Raw genomic sequence first — 18,475 nt, forward strand, 5'->3', positions numbered from 1 at the left:
ATCCTAACAGGTTGTGCCTATAGGTAGGTGATCCTAACAGGTTGTGTCTGTTGGTAGGTGATCCTAACAGGTTGTGTCTATAGGTAGGTGATCCTAACAGGTTGTGTCTATAGGTAGGTGATCCTAACAGGTTGTGTCTATAGGTAGGTGATCCTAACAGGTTGTGTCTATAGGCAGGTGATCCTAACAGGTTGTGTCTATAGGCAGGTGATCCTAACAGGTTGTGTCTATAGGCAGGTGATCCTAACAGGTTGTGTCTATAGGTAGGTGATCCTAACAGGTTGTGTCTATAGGCAGGTGATCCTAGCAGGTTGTGTCTATAGGTAGGTGATCCTAACACGTTGTGTCTATAGGCAGGTGATCCTAACAGGTTGTGTCTATAGGTAGGTGATCCTAACAGGTTGTGTCTATAGGTAGGTGATCCTAACAGGTTGTGTCTGTAGGTAGGTGATCCTAACAGGTTGTGTCTATAGGTAGGTGATCCTAACAGGTTGTGTCTATAGGTAGGTGATCCTAACAGGTTGTGTCTGTATGTCTATAGGTAGGTGATCCTAACAGGTTGTGTCTATAGGTAGATGATCCTAACAGGTTGTGTCTATAGGTAGGTGATCCTAACAGGTTGTGTCTATAGGTAGGTGATCCTAACAGGTTGTGTCTATAGGTAGGTGATCCTAACAGGTTGTGTCTATAGGTAGGTGATCCTAACAGGTTGTGTCTATAGGTAGGTGATCCTAACAGGTTGTGTCTATAGGTAGGTGATCCTAACAGGTTGTGTCTATAGGTAGGTGATCCTAACAGGTTGTGTCTATAGGTAGGTGATCCTAACAGGTTGTGTCTATAGGTAGGTGATCCTAACAGGTTGTGTCTATAGGTAGGTGATCCTAACAGGTTGTGTCTATAGGTAGATCATCCTAACAGGTTGTGTCTGTAGGTAGGTGATCCTAACAGGTTGTGTCTGTATGCCTATAGGTAGGTGATCCTAACAGGTTGTGTCTATAGGTAGATCATCCTAACAGGTTGTGTCTATAGGTAGGTGATCCTAACAGGTTGTGTCTATAGGTAGGTGATCCTAACAGGTTGTGTCTATAGGTAGGTGATCCTAACAGGTTGTGTCTATAGGTAGGTGATCCTAACAGGTTGTGTCTATAGGTAGGTGATCCTAACAGGTTGTGTCTATAGGTAGGTGATCCTAACAGGTTGTGTCTATAGGTAGGTGATCCTAACAGGTTGTGTCTATAGGTAGGTGATCCTAACAGGTTGTGTCTATAGGTAGGTGATCCTAACAGGTTGTGTCTATAGGTAGGTGATCCTAACAGGTTGTGTCTATAGGTAGGTGATCCTAACAGGTTGTGTCTATAGGTAGGTGATCCTAACAGGTTGTGTCTATAGGTAGATCATCCTAACAGGTTGTGTCTGTTGGTAGGTGATCCTAACAGGTTGTGTCTATAGGTAGGTGATCCTAACAGGTTGTGTCTATAGGTAGGTGATCCTAACAGGTTGTGTCTATAGGTAGGTGATCCTAACAGGTTGTGTCTATAGGTAGGTGATCCTAACAGGTTGTGTCTATAGGTAGGTGATCCTAACAGGTTGTGTCTGTATGTCTATAGGCAGGTGATCCTAACAGGTTGTGTCTGTATGTCTATAGGCAGGTGATCCTAACAGGTTGTGTCTATAGGTAGGTAATCCTAACAGGTTGTGTCTGTATGTCTATAGGCAGGTGATCCTAACAGGTTGTGTCTATAGGCAGGTGATCCTAACAGGTTGTGTCTATAGGTAGGTGATCCTAACAGGTTGTGTCTATAGGTAGGTGATCCTAACAGGTTGTGTCTATAGGTAGGTGATCCTAACAGGTTGTGTCTATAGGTAGGTGATCCTAACAGGTTGTGTCTATAGGTAGGTGATCCTAACAGGTTGTGTCTATAGGTAGGTGATCCTAACAGGTTGTGTCTATAGGTAGGTGATCCTAACAGGTTGTGTCTATAGGTAGGTGATCCTAACAGGTTGTGTCTGTGTGTCTATAGGCAGGTGATCCTAACTGGTTGTGTCTGTGTGTCTATAGGCAGGTGATCCTAACAGGTTGTGTCTATAGGTAGGTGATCCTAACAGGTTGTGTCTGTATGTCTATAGGCAGGTGATCCTAACAGGTTGTGTCTATAGGTAGGTGATCCTAACAGGTTGTGTCTATAGGTAGGTGATCCTAACAGGTTGTGTCTATAGGTAGGTGATCCTAACAGGTTGTGTCTGTGTGTCTATAGGCAGGTGATCCTAACAGGTTGTGTCTATAGGTAGGTGATCCTAACAGGTTGTGTCTGTATGTCTATAGGCAGGTGATCCTAACAGGTTGTGTCTATAGGTAGGTGATCCTAACAGGTTGTGTCTATAGGTAGGTGATCCTAACAGGTTGTGTCTGTGTGTCTATAGGCAGGTGATCCTAACAGGTTGTGTCTATAGGCAGGTGATCCTAACAGGTTGTGTCTATAGGTAGGTGATCCTAACAGGTTGTGTCTATAGGTAGGTGATCCTAACAGGTTGTGTCTATAGGCAGGTGATCCTAACAGGTTGTGTCTATAGGTAGGTGATCCTAACAGGTTGTGTCTATAGGTAGGTGATCCTAACAGGTTGTGTCTATAGGTAGGTGATCCTAACAGGTTGTGTCTATAGGTAGGTGATCCTAACAGGTTGTGTCTATAGGTAGATCATCCTAACAGGTTGTGTCTGTTGGTAGGTGATCCTAACAGGTTGTGTCTATAGGTAGGTGATCCTAACAGGTTGTGTCTATAGGTAGGTGATCCTAACAGGTTGTGTCTATAGGTAGGTGATCCTAACAGGTTGTGTCTATAGGTAGGTGATCCTAACAGGTTGTGTCTATAGGTAGGTGATCCTAACAGGTTGTGTCTATAGGTAGATCATCCTAACAGGTTGTGTCTGTAGGTAGGTGATCCTAACAGGTTGTGTCTATAGGTAGGTGATCCTAACAGGTTGTGTCTGTATGTCTATAGGTAGGTGATCCTAACAGGTTGTGTCTGTATGTCTATAGGTAGGTGATCCTAACAGGTTGTGTCTGTATGTCTATAGGTAGGTGATCCTAACAGGTTGTGCCTATAGGTAGGTGATCCTAACAGGTTGTGTCTGTTGGTAGGTGATCCTAACAGGTTGTGTCTATAGGTAGGTGATCCTAACAGGTTGTGTCTGTATGTCTGTAGGGTGATCCTAACAGGTTGTGTCTATAGGTAGGTGATCCTAACAGGTTGTGTCTATAGGCAGGTGATCCTAACAGGTTGTGTCTATAGGCAGGTGATCCTAACAGGTTGTGTCTATAGGCAGGTGATCCTAACAGGTTGTGTCTATAGGTAGGTGATCCTAACAGGGTTGTGTCTATAGGTAGGTGATCCTAGCAGGTTGTGTCTATAGGTAGGTGATCCTAACAGGTTGTGTCTATAGGCAGGTGATCCTAACAGGTTGTGTCTATAGGTAGGTGATCCTAACAGGTTGTGTCTATAGGTAGGTGATCCTAACAGGTTGTGTCTGTAGGTAGGTGATCCTAACAGGTTGTGTCTATAGGTAGGTGATCCTAACAGGTTGTGTCTATAGGTAGGTGATCCTAACAGGTTGTGTCTGTATGTCTATAGGTAGGTGATCCTAACAGGTTGTGTCTATAGGTAGATGATCCTAACAGGTTGTGTCTATAGGTAGGTGATCCTAACAGGTTGTGTCTATAGGTAGGTGATCCTAACAGGTTGTGTCTATAGGTAGGTGATCCTAACAGGTTGTGTCTATAGGTAGGTGATCCTAACAGGTTGTGTCTATAGGTAGGTGATCCTAACAGGTTGTGTCTATAGGTAGGTGATCCTAACAGGTTGTGTCTATAGGTAGGTGATCCTAACAGGTTGTGTCTATAGGTAGGTGATCCTAACAGGTTGTGTCTATAGGTAGGTGATCCTAACAGGTTGTGTCTATAGGTAGGTGATCCTAACAGGTTGTGTCTATAGGTAGATCATCCTAACAGGTTGTGTCTGTAGGTAGGTGATCCTAACAGGTTGTGTCTGTATGCCTATAGGTAGGTGATCCTAACAGGTTGTGTCTATAGGTAGATCATCCTAACAGGTTGTGTCTGTAGGTAGGTGATCCTAACAGGTTGTGTCTGTATGCCTATAGGTAGGTGATCCTAACAGGTTGTGTCTATAGGTAGATCATCCTAACAGGTTGTGTCTGATCCTAGGTTGTGTAGGTAGGTGATCCTAACAGGTTGTCTATATGTCTATAGGTAGGTGATCCTAACAGGTTGTGTCTATAGGTAGGTGATCCTAACAGGTTGTGTCTATAGGTAGGTGATCCTAACCGGTTGTGCCTGTATGTCTATAGGCGGATGATCCTAACAGGTTGTGTGGCGTTTGCCAGACATGTTGGTCCTACCAGAGTGAGGCTGAACTCTTACCACAATGCTGGGAACAGGTATATACTCCTTCCTCCTTTTCTCTCTCTTTCTCTCCTACTTCACCATCAGCCCATTTTATAGTTTAGCTGCAAGGTAATGTAAAAGTTATATATTTTTTTAAGGATCCAATATATAATATTGTACAGTTATCATAATTAGATTTTAGTCCAGAGAGTACAGGAAAGTTATCTAGATCTTCAATGGGACATTGCAGGGATCTAGCTTGTGGACTTAATATAAAACTTGAGTCATCGGCATACATGGACACCTTTGTTTTTAAACCTTGGATTTTTAAGCCTCTAATGTTGTTATTGGATCCGATTTTAATAGCTAGCATTTTGATCGTCATAACTAATAGATATGGTGACAGGGGACACCCTTGTTTAACTCCTCTTGACAATTCAAAACTCTCTGAGAAGTAGCTGTTATTTACTATTTTACACCTGTGCTATACATTTTACCCATTTTATAAGAGAATTACCGAAATTTAAAAAATCCAGGTATTTATAAATAAAATCCAGTATTACATTATGAAAAGCCTTTTCAAAATCTGCTATAAATACCATTCCTGGCTTCTTATGTGTTTCATGATGTTCTATTATTTCTAGTAGTTGTCGTATATTATGTCCATGTAAAAAACCTGTCTGATCAGGATGAACAATAACTGGTAAAAAGCCTTTTAATTCTGAGTGCTATGCATTTTGCTAGTATTTTTGCATCACCACATTGAAGTGGTAGGGGCCTCCAGTTTTTTAGATAGACCGGGTCTTTATATTTGCCATCTGGGTCTTGTTTTAATAATAGAGAAATCAGACCTTCCTGCTGAGTACCTGACAGACTACCATTTCTATAGGAGTAGTTAAAACAATCTAACAATGGAGCTTTTAGTATATCAAAGAATACTTGATATACCTCTACCGGTATGCCATCAAGCCCTGGCGTGAAAGGATTTAATAGCCTCAAAGTTCTTCCTCTGTAATTTGACCTTCACACTGATCTTTCTGTACATTTAGTTAATTTTCCATTTTTTATATTATTTGGAAAGAATTCCTTACCGTAATCTTCATTCAGTGGGAGAGGATGAGACGGAAAAGAACATCTGCCTAAAATAATTAGCTTCCTCTTTAAAATATCATTCGGAGAATCATAGATGACTCTGTCTTCAGTAACGAGTTTCTGCAAATTCTTTTTGTTAGTGTTCCTGTATTTGGAGATTCAGGAAGAATTTTGTGCATTTTTCTCCATATTCCATCCAGTTTGCTTTAGTTTTGTAATAGATTACATTAGATCGTTCTTGAATAAGTTCCTCCAGTTCTTTTTGTAAACTTTGATTAAATGTCCAATATCCCCGTCCACGTGGAAACTCTATCAGAGTTATGTGAATACTAATTAGATGATGATCCGATCGCATTCCGTCTCTCTCCTATGAACTTTTTTAACCTTTGAAAGAGACAAGAAAGTAGTCAAGACGACTAGCTTGATTAAGTCTCCATGTATATCTCACCAGGTCGGGTTTTTTAAGTCTCCAAATATCCACTATTTCTAATGTGCCCATAATATTTGTGATTTCCTTAAGGGCACGGTGATGATAGTTTGTAGATTGATGACCTTTACGGTCCATTGAGGTTCTTAACACTGTGTTATAGTCTCCTACCATAATGATTAGATCATCTGTTGCCTGTAAGTTCAATAAATTGGTATACATGTTTTCGAAAAATGTGGATCATGCTGATTTGGACAATATAGATTAATGAGCCAATTCTCTTTCATATTCAAAAAGATCCACCTTCCTTGTGAATCATTCCTGATTATTTGCACATTAAAATCTAAATTTTTGTTAATTAATATAATCACACCCTTTGAGTTCCTTTGTCCATGACAGAACATTATTTCACCACCCCATTCCTTTTTAAACGCAGCTTCATCTAAGGATTTATTGAGTTTCCTGTAAACAGTATATGTTATATTCCTTTTCTTTTAGCCACATAAAAACTGATCATCTTTTTTTATAATCTGCCAAACCGTTACAATTATAACTAGCTATACTAATTTCACCCCTTACCATAACTAGATACTATTCTCTGGCTAAATGGACCATAATTAGTGCTTGTAAACTTACTGCCATCAGAGGTATTATGACGGTCAAAACTAGAGCTTTCAATTGTCTGATATTTAGAATTCAAGAAACAGGTTCTAGCAATATTGTTTTATTCCTTTGCCTGTGAGCCAATGCACAGATGTTAGAAAATTTAGACAAATTGCGCGTGTAACAAATCTGAGTAGGTTGCTGTGTATGATATTGGATATGATATAATGAGTGTTTATGATGTCTGTATAAGAGTAAGACTATAATGTGTGATGTCCAAATGAATATTAACTCTGCCAATTTGCATGTTTGAGTGTCTATGTGTGTGACATGTAGTGCGTATAGCATTAATATTCATAATTGTAATCCATATCGTAACACCATCATAGCTGCATCATAATTACCTTTAACATAATTGAAAAACACACCTCAGCATTTCCATAGCAATTGACGTTTCACATGATCATGAAAGAGACCTTGCATTACTCTAGAGACGGCTTCACCACAGTACAAATGTATTCCCCAATGCCCCTATTCTGATATCTTCCCCTTGCTTGTATATATAAATATATATATATAAACTTGTAGACAAATACATAAAAAGAGACAAAAAATAAACACATTAAATTATAAAACAGTTATCTTCTCTCTCTCTAATGTCGAGAAGAGAGCGAGATCAGGTGTGTGTATGTATAAGTCCACATGTGTAAGCAAGCATGTAGTTGAGTACGTGTGTGTTCATATCCCCTTCATAATGTTCAGATATTTTAAACGGTTCCCATACCTTTTTTTTTTCGTAACCTGAAATCCCTGTAGAATTTAGTACAGCCACAGTGTTATGGAGCTGTCTCGGGAATAGCTGTCCATCTCTATAAAGGGTTAGTCCACAATGAGAAAGGCACACCCACCCCTCCATCCATTGCGGCCTTTGTACCGGATACAGTCTATTACAACGTTTGTTTATCTCCCTTGGTCATTGAGACTGAATTTGGTCCCTTTAAGCTCCCTTCCTCTGCTTTTAGCTCCCTTCCTCTGCTTTAAGCTCCCTTCCTCTGCTTTAAGCTCCCTTCCTCTGCTTTAAGCTCCCTTCCTCTGCTTTAAGCTCCCTTCCTCTGCTTTTAGCTCCCTTCCTCTGCTTTTAGCTCCCTTCCTCTGCTTTAAGCTCCCTTCCTCTGCTTTAAGCTCCCTTCCTCTGCTTTTAGTAGCTCCCTTCCTCTGCTTTTAGCTCCCTTCCTCTGCTTTTAGCTCCCTTCCTCTGCTTTTAGCTCCCTTCCTCTGCTTTTAGCTCCCTTCCTCTGCTTTTAGCTCCCTTCCTCTGCTTTTAGCTCCCTTCCTCTGCTTTAAGCTCCCTTCCTCTGCTTTAAGCTCCCTTCCTCTGCTTTTAGCTCCCCTCCTCTGCTTTTAGCTCCCTTCCTCTGCTTTAAGCTCCCTTCCTCTGCTTTAAGCTCCCTTCCTCTGCTTTTAGCTCCCTTCCTCTGCTTTTAGCTCCCTTCCTCTGCTTTAAGCTCCCTTCCTCTGCTTTAAGCTCCCTTCCTCTGCTTTTAGCTCCCTTCCTCTGCTTTTAGCTCCCTTCCTCTGCTTTTAGCTCCCATCCTCTGCTTTTAGCTCCCTTCCTCTGCTTTAAGCTCCCTTCCTCTGCTTTAAGCTCCCTTCCTCTGCTTTAAGCTCCCTTCCTCTGCTTTAAGCTCCCTTCCTCTGCTTTTGATCAGCTCCTTTTATTGGTAGTGTTCAAATTTGGCGATGATCGGTCGGGGACCCTTGGTCTTGTTGCTCCGAGCTCCAAGTCTGTGTACTCGTTGGGAAAACCACCTTGTTTAGAGTCTATATAGGAAGTTAGAAAAAAAAAAATAGATTTTCACGCATGTTACAACGTTGTATGTCTAGTAGCGTCTCCTTCATCGCCCTGTTTTCCCTGAGTAGACAATCCATGTTGGAATCGTGTATTTTTACCTTGGCTGTGAGTGTTTTCTCTTTGAATTTGTTATTGCCTAATAGTTTTTGGTAGGTTTCTACGCTACTGTCCTTCATTTTGTGCAGTTTCTTTGGCTTTGATGCCTCAATTGAGTATTGCTCTGTTCAGGTAGACTGTGATTTTGCTTTGCTCTGATAGGTGTGTTAGTGGGCTGACTATGAACGCTCTAATAGACTCTGGGTTGAGGTCAGTGATAAAGTAATCAGTACTACTGCCAAGGGATGAGCTATAGGTGTACCTTCCGTAGGAGTCCCCTCGAAGCCTACCATGAACTATGTACATACCCAGCATGAAACAGAGCTGCAGGAGTTGTGACCCATTTTTGTTGGTTAGGGAATGCTGGGAAATGCTATCACCTCCAGGTAGGTGTTTGTCCTCGTGTGTGCTGAGGGTGTCGGGTTCTGGCATTTATGTCGCCACAGACCAGTCCATGTCACTGGGTCTGGAAATGATTGATCTCCCCCTCTAGGATGGAGAAGCTGTCTTCAATAAAGTATGGGTATTCTAATGAGGGCATTTAGGTAGCACACAGGAGGACATTTTTCTCTGTTGGGATAATTTCCTGGTTAATTACTGTACTGTGATGACATCTGCACAGGGATATGCCATGGAGCAGGGGACTGACATCAAAGGCCTCTGCATTTGGGGGGGGTACTGTACTGTGATGACATCTGCACAGGGATATGCCATGGAGCAGGGGACTGACATCAAAGGCCTCTGCATTTGGGGGGGGTACTGTACTGTGATGACATCTGCACAGGGATATGCCATGGAGCAGGGGACTGACATCAAAGGCCTCTGTTTGGTTCTGGGAGGCTGTGAAACTCTCTTGCCAGAGATTTCACACATCTCACTTCACACTTCAGTGCTAATTGAAGTTGCAGCCAGGTCAGTTCTGTCCTAGCAGCTTGGTAGTTTAGTAGCCTATTTACTTCGCTTTATATAAGAAAATGACCTAGAGATTATTGAACGTTACTCACTCGGTTTTGTTTTGATGGTGTTTCCAGGTTTCCGCTGTGTTTCTTCTGCAGGTTTTGGTTTGTTAGAAGTTTTTTCTTGATAATATTTGGTAGTAAGAATCCATTCAGGTAATTAGTCCAAAATCAAGTTTTTAGGTATGGAAGTTTGATTTGATGTAGAGGGTAGAATTCAATATGTTCTTGGGGGGAAATCGAGGTTTATCTACATTTATCCAACTCTTATTCTATATTTTGCAGAAGAACTCAGTAGCTCATGTCTCTGTCCCTCTGTCTCAGCATGATGTAACAATGTACATATGGCCGAAGCTTACTTTGGATATTTACAATATGAAAATAACCATACATTCAACAATAACAATAAGTATACAGTAGAGGACATGTGTAGGTTGATTGGTCACTCAGATACTGTCCCTCAACTTATAGCAGGCAGTAATGTAGTGGCTGCCAACCCACAGCTCTCTGCGTCCTCCCCCAACAGGACGGGTAGCCTACTCTCATCAGAGAGGTCTTTGAAACCTTGAATAAGGGTTTCAAATTTGGGGAAATGACACTAATTGTTTTATATTTTTGACGTTTTGTCAGGAAATGCAGCTCTGTCTCAGGTTCTGCTGTTGCTCAGTGGTTGCACAACCTTTCCTCTACAGGGAGCCAGGTTTTCCTGTGTCTACCCTTCTCAATGGCAAGGCTGTGCTCACCGAGCCTGTACTTTGTCAAGGTTCCACGGTGTACTGTCGATTTAAGGGCCAAATAGCACTGCATTTTGCTTTGTGTGGTTGTTTCCCAATAAGCAATATAGTTTTGTTTTGACTGTGTTGTAATTTGGTTTATTCTGATTGATTGGATATTCTGATCCTGAGGCTTCAGTGTGTTAGTAGAACAGGTTTGTGAAGTCAGCCCCAGGACCAGCTGGATGAGGGGACTGAGGCTTCAGTGTGTTAGTAGAACAGGTTTGTGAACTCAGCCCCAGGACCAGCTGGATGAGGGGACTCTGTTCTTTGCTCAGCTCTTGGCATTGCAGGGCTTGGTAATGATATGAGAGGGGCTCATTGTATTTTAGATGTTTCCAAAACTTAATTGCTCTTTTTTGAGTTTTTATTATCCGTGGATATTGGCTTAATTCCGCCCTGCATGCATTGTTTGTAGTTTTCCTCTGGACATGTAGGAGAATCTTACAGAACTCTGCATGCAGGTTTCAATGGGGTGTTTGTCCCATTTGATGAAATCTTGTTTTGCAAGTGGACCCCACAGGTATTTGAATTGCTTTCTCTCTCTGTTCATTCACTGCCTCATTAAGGTGTCCAGTTCAGCTTATATTTAAACCTCAGTAATTGTAGTGTGTGCAGTACTCTATATATTTAAACCTCAGTAATTGTAGTGTGTGCAGTACTCTATATATTTAAACCTAAGTAATTGTAGTGTGTGCAGTACTCTATATATTTAAACCTCAGTAATTGTAGTGTGTGCAGTACTCTATATATTTAAACCTCAGTAATTGTAGTGTGTGCAGTACTCTATATATTTAAACCTCAGTAATTGTAGTGTGTGCAGTACTCTATATATTTAAACCTCAGTAATTGTAGTGTGTGCAGTACTCTATATATTTAAACCTCAGTAATTGTAGTGTGTGCAGTACTCTATATATTTTGTTCCAATTGAGAACTTTAGTCTAATTCCTCAGATCTGGATCTTCTCTGGAAAATATTTGAATATTTTTGGGGTTTACTGCCAGGGCCCAGGTCTGGCAGTACTGCTCTAGCAGGTCCAGGCTCTGCTGTAGGCCATGTGATGTGGGTGACAGCAGGCATAGGTCATCTGCGAAGAGTAGGCACTTAACCTCTGAATTGTGGAGACTAACACCAGGGGCTGAGGATTTTTCTAGAATAGTGGCCAATTCGTTGATGTAAATATTGAAGAGTGCAGGGCTCAGATTGCAACCCTGGCGAAGGCCCCGCCCCTGGTTAAAGAATTCTGTTATTTTCTTGCCAATTTTAATGCTGCACGTGTTGCCAGTATACATTGATTTAATTATGTCATATGTTTTACCCCCTACACCACTTTCAATAACTTTGTAGAATAGTCCTGTATGCCAAAAAAATTCAAATGCTTTTTGGAAGTCGATAAAGCAAGCATATATTTTGGTATTATTTTGGTGGACATGTTTATCTATCAGGGTGTGTAGGGTATAAATATGATCAGTCGTGTGATGTTTTGGTATAAATCCAATTGGGCTTTTACTCAAGACATTGTGCTTATTAAGGAAGTCTAGTACTCTTACATTTATAATACTACAGAAAACCTTCCCCAGGTTACTGTTCACACAAATACCTCTATTGTTAGGGTCAAATTTGTCTCCGTTCTTAAAGATTGGGGTTATGAGTCTTTAATTCCAGATGTCAGGGAAATAACCTACGCTCAGGATCAAATTAAACAGTTTTAATATAGCCAATTTAAATTTTGATCTAGTGTGTTTGAGAATCTCATTTAGGATGCCATCAGGTCCCCATGCTGTATTCATTTTTGATGTTGTACATCTTACTGGGCTGTGAATGTGTGGTTGTTTCCATGTCTATTCTTTTGAGGATCAACGTAGTTTAGCTGTGATCAGACACTGTCTATCTCTCTCTCTCTCTAGATCAACCATAAGTATTCAGAGAGGAGGTTGTTGGTAGCAGAGGCCTGTGGAGCCTTAGCACCTTACCTGCCTGTAAGACTCGCGCACACACACACAATCTGTCTCTCTCTGTCACATACATACATACACACACCGGTACTTAAACTCATGTTATCACACAGCTTATCTGCCTGTTAGACACACACACACACACACGTGTAGCTGAGTGTGTGTTCTCACTCTGCCTATGTGTTTGTGTTAACAGAAGGAGATACGTAGTTCGCTGGTGTTGTCCATGCTGCAGCAGATGCTGGCTGAAGACAAGGCAGACATGGTCAGAGAGGCCGTGGTCAAAAGCCTCGCTATCATCATGGGATACATCGACGACCCCGACAAGCACTCCCAGGTGTGTGTGTGCACGTGCGTTAGAAAAAGGCTTTTATAACCGATCTTGTGTTTGGTTAAATGTTATAGTGACTGTGGTCGTGTTGTGTTCATGTTGCGGTCAGGGTTTTGAGTTGATGTTGTTGTCCCTCGGTGACCCATCTGAGAGGGTGGTCAGTGCTGTCCATCAGGTGTTCATCCCAGCATTCGCTGCCTGGACCACAGAGCTGGGAATCCTCCAGACCACTCTCATCCCCTCTCTGCTGGCCCGCATAGAGAAACTTCTCAAGGTAGGTAGTCCCACAGGGCTTTGGTTATTTGACACGTGTAAGAAAAAAATGTGCTTTTGATCTCAATGGATCAATAAGGTTGATCAGTTTAGATGGAGAAGCTCTAACTCTCCTCTGTCTCTCTCTCTGTTGCTCTTCATTTCTCTGTCTCTCTCTCTTGCTCCCTCTTTCTCTCTCTCCAATTTTACTCTCTCTACCCACCCCCCCAACCACCAAGCAGGGTGAACATGGTCTTGACGAACACAAGCTCCACGTGTTCCTGTCGGCCCTCCAGTCTCTCATCCCTCCTCTGTTTTCTGTGGTGCTCCAGAACGCTCCCTTCACACACAGGCTCACCCTGCAGGGAGACATCCCCCCCATAGAGGGTAGGAAACACACAGGCTCACCCTCCAGGGAGACATCCCCCCCATAGAGGGTAGGAAACACACAGGCTCACCCTGCAGGGAGACACCCCCCATAGAGGGTAGGAAACACACAGGCTCACCCTGCAGGGAGACATCCCCCATAGAGGGTAGGAAACACACAGGCTCACCCTGCAGGGAGACATCCCCCCATAGAGGGTAGGAAACACACAGGCTCACCCTGCAGGGAGACCCCCCCCCATAGAGGGTAGGAAACACACAGGCTCACCCTGCAGGGAGACATCCCCCCATAGAGGGTAGGAAACACACAGGCTCACGCTGCAGGAGACCCCCCATAGAGGGTAGGAAACACACAGGCTCACCCTGCAGGGAGACATCCCCCCCATAGAGGGTAGGAAACACACAGGAAGTTGGAAGCCAGTAACCTTGCTATGTTCTGACTACCATATTCTGACCCCTAACCTATGACTCCTGTTTGACCCCTCAGTGACGCGGTTCCCTCGGCCAGCGTCTCCTCTTCAGGATGTAGCGACTGTCGTGGGCAGCCGGGAGATGCTGAGCGGCCTCCTCATCCTCTATGATTACCAGCTAGAACATGAGGGCACTACGGGCTGGGACAGTCTGCTGTGGGTGGTCAATCAACTGTGAGTGGTCTATACACTACACACACATGTACACTGAGTGGACAAAACATTAGGAACACAACGGATCTTTCCATGACAGATTGACCAGGTGAAAGCAATAATCCCTTATTGATGTTAAATCCACTTCAACCAGTGTAGATGAACAGGAGGAGACAGGTTAAATAAGGATTTTTAAGCAGTAAGATAATTAAAGCATATATTGTGTATGTGTGCCATTTAGTGGGTGAATAGGCAACACAAAAGATGTAAGTGCCGTTGAACAGGTTATGGTGGTAGTTGCCAGGCTCACCGGTTTGTGTCAAGAACTGCAACGCTGCTGGGTTTTTCACGCTCATTTCCCATGTGTATCAAGAATAGTCCACCACCCAAAGGCACTCCAGCCAACAAACCTTAGCAGTAGAATGGCCTTACTGAAGACCTCCGTGACTTTCAACGTCACACCGTCATAGGATGCCAACTTTCCCACAAGTCAGTTCGTCAAATTTCTGCCCTGCTAGAGCTGCCCTGGTCAACTGTAAGTTATTGTGAAGTGGAAACATCTAGGAGAAACAATGGCTCAGCCACAAGGTGGTAGGCCACACAAGCCCACAGAACGGGACTGCCAAAGGCTGAAGCACGTAAACATCATCTGTCCTCGGTTGCAACACTCACTACCGAGTTCTAAACTGCCTCTGGAAGCAACGTCAGCACAATAACTGTTCATCGGGAGCTTCATGAAATGGTTTTCTGACTAAGCAGCCGCACACAAGCCTAAGATCACCATGCGCAATGTGAAGCGTCGACTGGAGTGATGTACAGCTCGCTGCCATTGGACTCTGGAGCAGTGGAAACGAATTCTCTGGAGTGATGAATCACTCTTCACCATCTGGCAGTCCGGCGAACAGACCTGGGTTTGGTGGATGCCAGGAGAATGCATAGTGCCAACTGTAAAGTTTGGTGGATGAGGAATAATGGTCTGGGGTTATTTTTCATTGTTCGGCCCAGGCAACTTAGTTCCAGTAAAATAAATCTTAATGCTCCAGCATACAATGTCATTCTAGATGATTCTGTGCTTCCAACTTTGTGGCAACAGTTTGGGGAAAGCCCTTTCCTGTTTCAGTATGACAATGCCCCCATGCACAAAGCAAGGTTCATACAGAAATGGTTTGTTTAGATTGGTGTGGAAGAACTTGACTGGCCTGCACAGAGCCCTAACCTCAACCCCATTGAACACCTTTGGGATAAATTGGAATGCGGACTGCTAGCCTAAAGGCCTAATCACCCAACATCAGTGCCCGACCTCACTGATGCTCTTGTGGCTGAATGGAAGCAATGTTCCAACATCTAGTGGAAAGCCTTCTCAGGAGAGTGGAGGCTGTTATAGCAGCAATGTTCCAACATCTAGTGGAAAGACTTCCCAGGAGAGTGGAGGCTGTTATAGCAGCAATGTTCCAACATCTAGTGGAAAGACTTCCCAGGAGAGTGGAGGCTGTTATAGCAGCAAAGGGGGGGGACCAACTCCATATTAATGCCCATGATTTCGGAATAAGATGTTTGACGAGCAGGTGTCCACATACTTTTGGTCATGTAGTGTATATACAAACACAGACACACACACACACACACACACACACATGTATGCTCGCACGCACACATAATCCTGACCCCCCCCCCCCCCCCCTCTCTCCAGTCTTCCCCAGCTGATAGAGATAGTAGGTGGTATTACTGTAACCTCCACTACGTGTGTCCATGAGTTCTCACGCTTCTTCTGGAGACTCTGCCGCACGTTTGGCAAGATCTTCACTAACACGAAGGTAAGAATGTGTACTGGTCTGCTGTTGGCCTCGTGCTGGACACAATCTGCACTTTCCGATTCATTTCATTGGTGCTGACTATAGCGGGGTGTCCTCTCTCTTTCAGGTAAAACCACAGTTCCAGGAGATCCTACGGCTCTCTGAAGAGAATATTGGTAAGTGGAAGACACACACACACCTTTCGTAAACAGTCTGTTTTATTGGGATTAGTAGGATTGGGTGTTTCCCTGTCTCTCCTCATCCGCTGACTATTTCGGAAGTTTAAACGAGCGCGTGGTGCCAATACCTCTGCCGTGTGTTTTTTGTTTGTGTCTCGTCTTGTGTGCCAAATATTCTCTGTTTTATAAACCTACTGAAGTGGAAATAAGTTACACGGTCGTATGTCACTTTCTCTTTCTCCAGTGTTTGTTCTCTCTCTCCTAGATGCTTTAACCTGGAATGCTATTCTGACCAAGGCTACAGTTCCAGTCTATGCTACAGGTGTACTGACATGCTACAATCAGGTAAACATGTGGGGTTTTGTGCATCGGGACAGTGATCCATCTTTCTAATAACTTGGTCGTTCCACTTTCATATTTTAGGTAGAAATTGTGCACAAATATAGAATTTTAAAAAAAAGCCTGTTATATTAAATTAAGTGTACTTTAGTATAGACCACATGGAAAATTAAATGAATCAGGTGCTTCTGTATGAAGGGAGACTTGCTAAAATGCTAACAGTGCATTATGACACCTGTGTGAATCCTCCGTTACGTCTAGGAAGAATTTAACCCACTTAACCACAACATCTCTCCAGGTTTCACCATCGTTGTCAGGCCCTAGTTATTTTGTTGCTTTGACAAAGTCGTTTCTGAAGAGGATTGTTTATTTATGTTATTAATCCTCTAGCTGTCCCTCATTCTAAGGTCAACCTTGTTGCTTAAACTGAATTCTCCTTTTAATAAGGTGAAACTATTCCTTTTTATTTTAAAGAGACATTGAACATCTTATAGTCAAATCATACTGTAAAAGAAGGTGATCTGGTTCTACTCTTTTTGGCCTATTTCTGCTTTATGGTGGAAAACTATAGCAGTCCAGTATAACACATCAACACTGTTAGATAGATAGACAGGACAGAAATGTTTGAACAATAAAAATAATGTGAAGCTTGTGTTCAATTGCCAGTCCCTGTTGCACAAAACAAGTACCATTTCCCCTGGCTGATTTTAATATGAAATCTTCACTACTGATTTAACCTTGTGATGTTGGAAAACGTGTTTGTTTATTCAGTTGAACATCAAATCAAATTTTATTTGTCACATACACATGGTTAGCAGATGTTAATGCGAGTGTAGAGAAATGCTTGTGCTTCTAGTTCCGACAATGCAGTAATAACCAACAAGTAATCTAACTAACAATTCCAAAACTACTGTCTTATACACAGTGTAAGGGGATAAAGAATATGTACATAAGGATATATGAATGAGTGATGGTACAGGGCAGCATACAGTAGATGGTATCGAGTACAGTATATACATATGAGATGAGTATGTAGACAAAGTAAACAAAGTGGCATAGTTAAAGTGGCTAGTGATACATGTATTACATAAGGATGCAGTCGATGATATAGAGTACAGTATATACGTATGCATATGAGATGAATAATGTAGGGTAAGTAACATTATATAAGGTAGCATTGTTTAAAGTGGCTAGTGATATATTTACATATTTTCCCATCAATTCCCATTATTAAAGTGGCCGGAGTTGGGTCAATGTCAGTGTGTTGGCAGCAGCCACTCAATGTTAGTGGTGGCTGTTTAACAGTCTGATGGCCTTGAGATAGAAGCTGTTTTTCAGTCTCTCGGTCCCAGCTTTGATGCACCTGTACTGACCTCGCCTTCTGGATGATAGCGGGGTGAACAGGCAGTGGCTCGGGTGGTTGATGTCCTTGATGATCTTTATGGCCTTCCTGTAACATCGGGTGGTGTAGGTGTCCTGGAGGGCAGGTAGTTTGCCCCCGGTGATGCGTTGTGCAGACCTCACTACCCTCTGGAGAGCCTTACGGTTGAGGGCGGAGCAGTTGCCGTACCAGGCGGTGATACAGCCCGCCAGGATGCTCTCGATTGTGCATCTGTAGAAGTTTGTGAGTGCTTTTGGTGACAAGCCGAATTTCTTCAGCCTCCTGAGGTTGAAGAGGCGATGCTGCGCCTTCTTCACGACGCTGTCTGTGTGAGTGGACCAATTCAGTTTGTCTGTGATGTGTATGCCAAGGAACTTAAAACTTGCTACCCTCTCCACTACTGTTCCATCGATGTGGATAGGGGGGTGTTCCCTCTGCTGTTTCCTGAAGTCCACAATCATCTCCTTAGTTTTGTTGACGTTGAGTGTGAGGTTATTTTCCTGACACCACACTCCGAGGGCCCTCACCTCCTCCCTGTAGGCCGTCTCGTCGTTGTTGGTAATCAAGCCTACCACTGTTGTGTCGTCCGCAAACTTGATGATTGAGTTGGAGGCGTGCGTGGCCACGCAGTCGTGGGTGAACAGGGAGTACAGGAGAGGGCTCAGAACGCACCCTTGTGGGGCCCCCGTGTTGAGGATCAGCGGGGAGGAGATGTTGTTGCCTACCCTCACCACCTGGGGGCGGCCCGTCAGGAAGTCCAGTACCCAGTTGCACAGGGCGGGGTCGAGACCCAGGGTCTCGAGCTTGATGACGAGCTTGGAGGGTACTATGGTGTTGAATGCCGAGCTGTAGTCGATGAACAGCATTCTCACATAGGTATTTCTCTTGTCCAGATGGGTTAGGGCAGTGTGCAGTGTGGTTGAGATTGCATCGTCTGTCGACCTATTTGGGTGGTATGCAAATTGGAGTGGGTCTAGGGTGTCAGGTAGGGTGGAGGTGATATGGTCCTTGACTAGTCTCTCAAAGCACTTCATGATGAC

At 43.2% G+C, this 18,475-nt stretch overlaps 1 pseudogene; it reads left to right on the top strand.

Annotated features, from left to right (window-relative positions):
• LOC115125910 (RAB11-binding protein RELCH homolog) overlaps positions 1-18,475 on the top strand; it is a 125,264-nt pseudogene that overhangs the window by 88,997 nt on the left and 17,792 nt on the right.

The sequence above is a fragment of the Oncorhynchus nerka genome, linkage group LG6, assembly GCF_034236695.1.
Source record: "Oncorhynchus nerka isolate Pitt River linkage group LG6, Oner_Uvic_2.0, whole genome shotgun sequence".
Lineage (NCBI taxonomy): Eukaryota > Metazoa > Chordata > Actinopteri > Salmoniformes > Salmonidae > Oncorhynchus > Oncorhynchus nerka.